Consider the following 9,281-nt stretch of genomic DNA (forward strand, 5'->3'; position numbering starts at 1 on the left):
CCCGGACAGCCCGTCGCTGGCTTGCAGAGCCCCGCCCGTAAGCGGACCTGATAAGGAGGGAGTCTACTGCTCTGTGGGTCTGAATGAGCTCGGAATCAAAAGACTTTTCCAGACTGAACTCGTGCTCTGAAGCACACTTGTTCGTGAAGCCCGGCTGGCTGCCTCCCCGGCCTGGCGCGCTACCAGAACCAGAGTTTAAATCTTGATACCAGGCACCAGGGGCTGTTAGCCAACTCACATGGAGGCACCTCGCGTGGCTTCTGCCGTGATCTTAGTTGCAAAGGCGTGAGGACTGATATAAGGAAATTTTGTTACTACAGGGAATGTAGCAGTAGCTGCAGAGACCCCTAAAGTTCATCGTAAAGTTCCTCTTGGTGGAAGCCTCGATTTCCAGGAGCCGAGGGAGGTGGGGGGTGGGGGGTGGGGGGTAGGGTTGGGTAGGGGTGGTTCTGCGTTCACTGGAGAGATTTTCATAGATTGCATCCCGAAAGCACTACGTCTAATCTTGACACTGCTCCAAAGGGCAAAAATATCTGAGAGGACTTACAGGCAGGCAGCCCAGAGTCACCAAGCTGGAATCGAGTCTCTCCTGACAAATCACTGCTATTTCTAGACAGCCCTGAAAGGTTTCTGCAGCCCGGCAGGGGGAAGGGAGTGCTTTCTGCAGACATCTCCTGGTTTCACCAAAACCGAAGCTCTGGGCTCCAACGCTCCCTTCAGTGTGGGGATACGGATTGGAAGTGGAGCCCTGGAGAAAGAGGGTCTGTCTCCCCCCAACTCTGCCAGGCCCTCACTGTGACCTTAGAGATGCCCCAATCGGCCTTAGGTTCCCCGTTTGTTAAAAGGAGATGAAGGTACCAGATAATCCTCCTTTGATTCTACTGAGACGCGGGAGAGCTGGTACCCTTTCTCCTTCGTATTTATATGCACCACGTCTAGTTCAGCGACCGATACAGCGGCAGCTGCTTAACAAAAGTAACTTGCGCCAAGAACTCCTTCTCATCTGCAGGCAGCGGCTGCCCCAAGGAGCCCACCTCCCAAGAATGCCAGGATTACAATGCGATCCGAGCGCACCCAGCGGCTTTCCAGCTTCCGGGAATCCGCCCCAGACTGCTGAAGCTTTTTCGGCTCCGTGGACTCCGGCAACCTGACTTCGAGCTCCGTGCGGCTTGCTCATTTCAAGCCCGGAGGTGTACTCCATCCCCCAATCCCCCCTCCCCAACCAGTCGTCTCCTATTACGTCTGCATCTACCCGGACCTTCGACCCCAGGTTAGGTGTGACCACCTCCTTGGTTCCCCAGCCCGGCCAGAGGCCATTGTGCCCACTTAGAGCAGCAGCAGCCGTTCAGGAGCCGGCCCCCGAGACCATTTGGTAGTGTGGGGCCACCGCCCAGGTCTCAGGACTATGCCCTTTGGAAGCAGCGCCTACACCTCCCAAGAGCGGGGACCCCCCCCCCCCCATGGGCAGCGCCTGGGCCAGTGAAGCCTAGAGCGATCGCCCTTGCCCTCGGGCGCAGAGAGCGCCAGGCCGGACCGTACCGGGAGTGACCGTCGAGCGGGCGGGCGTCGGAGGCGCACGGCGTGGGATCCGGACTTGGCTGCAGCGGCTCCGGTACTCGGAGTGGGGCGCGGGAGGGGCCTTAAATGGAACCGCGAGGCTGACGTCAAGGGGGAACCGGGCGGACGTGCGAGAACCCACGTGTGCGCTGGGGTGGGGGCGGGCTCCCAGCCGGGCTGGGCGGTGAAGATGCCCCGGCGGCGCGCGCAGGCGGAGGACCCGCAGGCGGGCCGACCCACGTGCGCCGAGACTTCAGAAGGACTGAGCAGAGGTGTGCTATCTCTGGCACAAAACACAGAGCCGTAAGCCGGGATCAAGCCGACCCTCCATTTCCTCTTCCATAAAATGTGGAAGTTACTTTCAAGGAAGGCTCAACCTGAATTTTTGCCGCAGTTCCCCACTGCCCAACTTCTAGCACATAACCGACACTCGACAGAATATTTGTTGAAAAAAAGAAAATTCTTAGCACAGTGTCAGTCTACTTAACCCAAGTCGTGTGATTTCCAAAACGTGACCCTGCCTGTCCCCCAGGGCTAAAACTTGCAAGTCTCACAACTCAAAGTAAAACCTCAGCCTCTTGATTGCACTCCCTGCTGCCCTACCGGTCAAGCACCTGTGTCCCAGCCACGCCCCAGAGCAGCCTAGGTTTTATGTTTTTCACGTGATATTTTTACCTCCAGCCTTTTCTCACCCTGGTTCCTGGCCGGCCTTCCTCTGCTGTCTCTTTCAACTGTACCCATCTTCTCACCCTCCCCCCAACCCCACACACCCACAGAGTTGGTATCCCCCTCCTGTCTGCTTGCACCACACCAGTCTGTACATCCTGCCAACCGCTTTGCAGTAGAAGTGTGTGTGTGACTCACCTGTCCTACCTGCCCATGAATGTTTTAAGGGTATAGGTGAATTCACTTCCTCCATGCACCTGGGGCACCGATTAATAGCCGCCAGCTGTGAAAAATATCCCTACTGGTGAGTTCCTTGGTTTTGAAGGGAAAACTAAGCTCAGCTCCAGAAAACAGGGCAGCTTTCTAGCACATCCTAACAGTTTCCCCGGGCTTCCTAGGTGGCTTAGTGGTAAAGAATCCACCTGCCAGTGCAGGAGACGCGTTTGATCCCTGAATCAGGAAGATTCCCTGGAGAAGGGAATGGCAACCCACTCCAGTAGTCTTGCCTGGGAAATCCCATGGACAGAGGAGCCTGGCCAGCTACAATTCATGGGGTTGTAAGAGTCAGAGATGACTTAGCAACTAAACAACAAAAAACAGTTTTCCCACCACTCCAGGAGGCTCAGGAATCTAGTCTGTCTTCCCAAACACACAGCTGGAGGGACTGAGGGCCAGCCACAGGTTCTCCAGGGTTCCTCAGGGCAGGGCGAATTGCAGCAGTGTCTGTGGTTCATCAGCCTTTGCAACAAGGGGCTCATTCAGCCAGGGCTGGGCCCCTGCCTTCCTATCAGTGCAACCACAGCTGTCAGTAGGAGGGCAGAGCCTGGAGAGTAGAGGTTAGGCTGGGAAGACAGGAACATTCAACAGTTGGGCTTTGGGACCACTTCTGAAGATAATCTAGGCAGAGAGTTTGCAGTCCTCTAAATTAAGGTGTCCAACAACAGCTCATTCCAAGCACAGCTTCCCTCTGTTTATGTAGAACTGGAGCTTCTATTTTATTCTACAAATATGAATCAAACAAGTACTGTTTACTCAGCACCTCCTGTGTGTCAGGCAGCAAGCTAGACAGTCCCCATCCTCATCTTCACTTTAATTGTTTGGAATAGACATAATTATCCTGATTTTTCAGATGAGAAAACTGAGGCACAGATTACTGGTTTTGCCAAAGTTCTACAGCTAATCATTGATTTCAGCTGGCACTTTAATCCAGGCTGAGGACTCCAAACTAGGAGTTTTTCCTCTATAGGATGTTGTCCCCCTCCTGCCCCTCAGTTCAGTTCAGTTCAGTCGCTCAGTCGTGTCCGACTCTTTGCGACCCCATGAATTGCAGCACGCCAGGCCTCCCTGTCCTTCACCAACTCCCAAAGTTTACCTAAACTCGTGTCCATTGAGTCGGTGATGCCATCCAGCCATCTCATCCTCTGTCGTTCCCTTCTCCTCCTGCCCCCAATCCCTCCCAACATCAGGGTCTTTTCCAATCAGTCAGCTCTTTGCATGAAGTGGCCAAAGTATTGGAGTTCCTACCCCTCACCCCCCACCAATTCCACAAAGGCCAAGAAATCATATAGGGGAGCCCAAGCCAGTCCCAGGTTCAGAAAGTTCAGAGTTTCCAGTGAGAGGCAGTGGGCGTCAGTGGGTGTCTCTGCCCATTTGCTTGAGCCAAGACATGGGTCTCTGATCCTCATGGGACTTACACTGCTGACACTCCGACTTCTCAGGCCTTTGGCTGGGACTGGGATGCACACCACCTGCTTTCCTGGACCTCCAGCTTGCAGACAGCAGATCGTGGGACTTCTCAGCCTCCATAATCGCGTGAGCCAATTCTTTACAATACATCTCATTTTATATATAAATATTCGCTTTCTCTGGAGAACCCTGACTAACACAGAATCCTGACTAATGCAATCCAAACACAAGAATTTCTGTACTAAAGTCAAAGCTGAGGGTGGGGCAGGAAACTGTTTCAGAAGGCAGAACAGACTTTTCATCCTGACGAAGTGGTTTTTGGGGGGGGCAGGGGCAGTTTCTTTAAAAGGGAAAATCTCACAAAGAGGTGATGTGATCAGGGGACAAGCTGGCTGTTGAGCAGAGAATGGGTGCTGTTCCGCATCCAACCTAAGATTTTCCTAAAGTGACCTTGGCCAGAGAATGGTGTCTACCCAAAACACATGTCATACCTTCATCCAGTAAGTATGTATTATCTTCCTCCTCAAGAGCATTCAGTGGCCCCTCAGTCAATGGCCTCCAGAATAAAATCCAAATTCTTTGAAAAGGCTCAGTAGACTTTCTATGATCCAAAGCCCACATCCCCTCTCTGGCCTTATCTCCTATTTTCCTGCATGCCATTCCCAAGGGTACTTACCACATTCCCCAAATATGCCACTCACTTCCACCTAGGCAGTTCCTTCAATCTACATAATCCCCCTTGCCACCATCCCTGCCCACCCAAACCCCATACCTCCACAGGTCAAGCGCTGTTCTTTTGGCTTTATATTAAATTAGTTCTTACTTCTGTGCATCTCTTTCTCGGATTAGATTGTAAGCTCCTAATGGGCAGAAACTTTCTCATTCATCTATCTCCATATCACCAGCATTTAGTTTAATAAACAAATATATTTCAGATTACATGCCTGCTATGTAAAGAGTATCATTATAGGCGCTGGGGATACAAAAATGAATAAGACAAATTTATAAGGCTTCTCCACAAATTTAATGGAGAAAACCAACAGCATCCCACTCAGTAATTAAAGTGCAAGATAAAATGTAGCATTGACACAAAAGAGGTAGAAAGTAATGCTCTAGCATTCAGATGAGAGACAGGTCCTTTGGCCAGGGATACCTGTGAGGGCTTTCTGGAAGAGGTAGGATCTGAACTCAGCCTTAAAAAGAGAGAGAGAGAGAGAGAGACTTGAACCAATGAAGATCAGGTGTTGAAAAAGCAGAAAACAAATGCCTGGAGTCAGGAAATTCAAGGTGTATCTGGTGAATCTTTAGCTTTTAATGTCAGGCTAAGAGATTTGGCAGTTTGCTTTTTTGGTTTTTGGTGGTCAATGGAAGTCACCGAAGTTTTGGGGGAATGGGAGAGATGGGGTGAAAGCAAGACGGTTGAGAGGTGATGGTTGAGGGCTGAGTAAGGGCAGTGTTGCATATACACAACAGAAAATATAGGACATACACAGTTCCAACCAACTCTGGACGAAACATTCACTTCTCTAACACACTATGCATGCCCCCACAGCCCCTCTGAAGACTCACTGACAGCCTGACTTTTTTTTTTTCCACCTTTTCCATGACTATAAAGCTGATGACTTTCCACAGTTGCAGGGTCCAAGATGCAGATTGCCTTATTGGTCTCCATCTCTGACAGGCCAGGGCCTGCTGTGTATGTACCACAGTGGAAGCTCCTTTCTCTGGGAAGAGAGCAGGTGCCTCCCTGCTCATGAAGTGGGAGACCACTTTACATCACCCTCCCAACCCTGTCTACTTCTCTCATGATGGGCGTAGCAGCTGAAGACTCTGCCCTGACTCCTCAAGTTCTCCTGGGTGCCATCTCTTCTGGAACCCTGATGGCTCCCTACCCCCAACTCCTTCTCCCCTCCTTCCAGCTGGGCTCACCCTCAGGCACTGGATGCTGCCTCTGTTTCTCTTTTTGAATTAGACTGTCATTCCCTCCAGAGTTCATTCCTCACTTGACTCCCTAATAGAAGGCCCTCAGAAACTCCTGATTCCCTTTGCTGTATGCAAAACGCCTGTGTCTCCCCAAAAGCCATATGTTGAAAGCTAATTCCCAAGACACTAGTATTTAGAAGTGGGGCTGTTAGGAGGTTATTAGGTCATGAAGGTAGAGACTTCATGAATAGAGTTAGTGCCCTTATAAAGGAGACCCTAGAGAGATTCCTTGTCCCTTCTGCCATGTGAAGAAACAGCGAAAAGATTGCCATCTATGAACTTGAAAGCAGACCCTCACTAGAAACTTGCCATTACCTTGCTCTTAAACTTCCAAGCCTCCAGAACTGTGAGAAATGTTTGTTGTTTATAAGCCATTCAGTCTATGGTCTTTTGCTATAGCAGCCTGAACAGACGAAAGCATTACCCTTCTAGCCACTTTCTACCCCAGGAAAGAGATTAGACCTGTGTCCTTTTATCTTCACACTCTCCTAGCAGGGATTTATCGTTGTTGTTGTTCAACCCCACGGACCGTAGCACACCAGGTTCCTCTCTCCTCCACTATCTCCTGGAGTTTGCTCAAATTCATGTCAATTGAGTTGATGGTGCTATTTAACCTTTGCATCCTCTTGCCTGGTGAACCCCATGGACAATAGGAAGAGGCAGGGAGTTAGGGCTCAAGTCTTCCATCCCATTGATGGATTCCAAGGCAAAGACTCACCAGAATGTAAGTGGCTTCCAAACTGAGACCTTCAGAAATCGGTGCTGCAGAGGGAGTCCCAGGACCTCTCCAAGCCAGACAATTCTCATTGTGACGGAATGTGCCCCTTATCTAATCACAGCAGGGGAGAACTGTGGGAACCTTTAATAGCCTTTCCCTCTGACAGGTTGGATGGCAAGGACAGTGACAGTCATGGCTTTAGTGAAGATGAGTGAGTGGCCTGATAGAAAGGCGACACTGACCTGGGGTTCTCACTCCAGCTTTTCATGAAGATATCGTGGCAATCAGATTCCCTCAGTAGTCCCAGCATCCCTGACTGTAAACAGAAGAGGGTCTGTCTCTTTCAGTTCAAACATCCAGGGAGGCTCAGAGCTAGGGAGTTGAGCCTCCACACACACCTTCATTTTTACAGTTTTGCTCAGGACTCAATGACAAGGCCCCCTCCTACTTTGGAAAGTGATTGGGGCTGCTCTGGGACCGGAAGCAGACATTCAAGGCTCCTGGCTCCACTTGTGGTAACAGGAAATCCATGCCTGGCACTCTCTTGTCCCCATAATAGTTCCAAAATGGGGTCCAACATTCCTAAGGCTCTGGTGGGTACTGGATTTGTTAATAAAAACAGACTCACAGGGCTGTGAAAGTGAATCACTGATAACAGGAGCCCATCTCTCTTTGATTCCTGGGTAGATGTTTCAAACCTTTAAACCTTACCAAATGGAGAATTACATTCCAAAGCCTACCTCAAAGAAGAAGAACAATTTCCTCTAAAATTCCAAGAGGATCAAGCCAATTGTAAATAGGAATATGGCCAGGGAAGTTTATTGGTAATTTCCTGGGGCAGGGTGTGGGAAATGAATGGAGGTCTTCTTGTCTGTGCAGCTGCTGACTGCAGAGCACCTTCACTGAAATTTTGGTCCTAGGATTTTGCTTAGGCACTCATCTAGCTCCACCTCACAAAGCAGGGTCTTCTGGAGAAGGAGCCCCTCTGCCCTGTCATTTTAGCCTGCTCGGAGGACCCTGAGCTGAAAAGGTAGACCCACCTCATTTTTCAAGGGTACAAGAAGGGAGCCTGGGATTGTGTTGAAGGCTTCCCTGGTGGCTCAGATGGTAAAGAATCCACCTGCAATGCAGGAGACCCAGGTTTGATTTCTGGGTCAGGAAGATTTCCCTGAAGAAGGAAATGGCTACCCACCCCACTGTTCTTGCCTGGAAAATCCCATGGACAGAGGAGCCTGGCGGGCTACAGTCTGTGGGGTTGCCAAGAGTCGGACATAATTGAGTGACTAACACACATGCTTGTGTTAAGAAGAACAGAAGAGAGTTCCTTTGAAACCCAGGAGGGACCAGAGGCCACAATGGGTCCAGATGTGGAGAAGGCCTCCCTGCAGCTGGATAAAGCTCGTTGGGTCCTTCTTTTATGTGTAGCTTGTGGGAACGGGGCAGGCTTTCGTATTGATTCTCTCAAGGTTTTCACCTCAACCAAGAGAGGAAAGCAGAACAAGAATTTTTACCTCTGTCTCACTGGTGACACTGCCCAACCTCAAAAGTATAACCACTTCAGCCCTCATAGATGGAAGGCAGGCGGGTGGATTTCAAACTCCTGCCCTAGTCTTCCTTCTCCTCCACAACTCTGTGCCTCAGTCTTTCCTGGGGTGGCTCACTGACTGGAGAGCAGTTGACCCTTTGCTCCCTGAATATCAAAGGGTGACTGTGATAAATCCTCTGCAAGGTACCCCATCCAGGGCTGCCGGAAGGTCCAGATGGCTCACCTGCCCCCAGGGCTGCTTCAGGGCCCTTTCTAATAAAGCCTCCCTCTTCCTGGGGCTCCATTAGCTTTGCACAGTCCACGTGTGTGCAGGGTTAAGCCGTGCCCTTTGCACAAACACACTTGCAGCGTCAGGCATCTTAAAGGACATGTTAACTGAGCTCATCTACCAGTTTTAGCCACAGAAGGGATGAAAGCTTAGGAGAGGCCCTCGCAGCCTTGGCCCTCCCTTACCCCCTGAATCAGAGGGAGGCAAGCCCCTCACACGCACACACTCTTTGCTTACACGCTCAAATAGGATGGGCCTACAGGGAAGCCATCATTACGTGTTGGGGAAGTAGGGCTGGGAGAAGGGGAGGGCAGTGACATGCTCTTGACCCTACTTTAGTGTTTCAGGGTGTTGACTAAGAAACAGGAACCTCCCAACCAGTCTAGCGCTCTCTCCTCTGCACCAGACACCACAGCCTTCTCCACCAGCCTGGGCTCTTTGCCAGCACTGTGGGTGTGGCTCCACTCCCAGCTCAACTTCTGGGGTTTTTCCACTGTACCAGAGCCTCTTCCAATAGCCCTGTCTTGGATTGGCAGCTTAACAGAGAGACCTCACTCTGCAGGAGGCCACACCCCAGCCATTAAAGTCAGAGGATTGGCAGGAGGCCATCTCAGTGGAGCACAGTTCTTGCAGAGCTCCCACACTCAGCCTCCTCTGCAGCTCCCTCAGCTGCAGGCTCATAATGTCACAGACCCTTCCCCTCAGCTGAGCTAGTTCTCAAGCAACCAAATTTCTCCTCCTCATTTTCTTAAGGGAGGCTGACTGTCAGCCACAGATGGGCACAGGCTGTGCCAAGATCTCCATGGCAACCAGAGGCCCCTGTTTCCTGCCTTGGGCGATGATCCAGAGCCAAGACC

At 51.0% G+C, this 9,281-nt stretch overlaps 1 protein-coding gene across 1 annotated transcript in view; it reads right to left on the reverse strand.

Moving 5' to 3' along the window:
- LOC105001993 (L-lactate dehydrogenase A chain-like) overlaps positions 1–1,672 on the reverse strand; it is an 8,948-nt gene extending 7,276 nt beyond the window's left edge. Inside the window, exon 1 of the mRNA XM_010858445.1 lies at positions 1,540–1,672. The gene's annotated coding sequence lies outside the window, so the exon portion shown is untranslated. The remainder of the gene's footprint in view (positions 1–1,539) is intronic.
- Between the last annotated feature and the right edge of the window lie 7,609 nt (positions 1,673–9,281).

The sequence above is a fragment of the Bison bison genome, unplaced genomic scaffold (assembly GCF_000754665.1).
Source record: "Bison bison bison isolate TAMUID 2011002044 unplaced genomic scaffold, Bison_UMD1.0 scf7180017864388, whole genome shotgun sequence".
Taxonomy (NCBI): domain Eukaryota; kingdom Metazoa; phylum Chordata; class Mammalia; order Artiodactyla; family Bovidae; genus Bison; species Bison bison.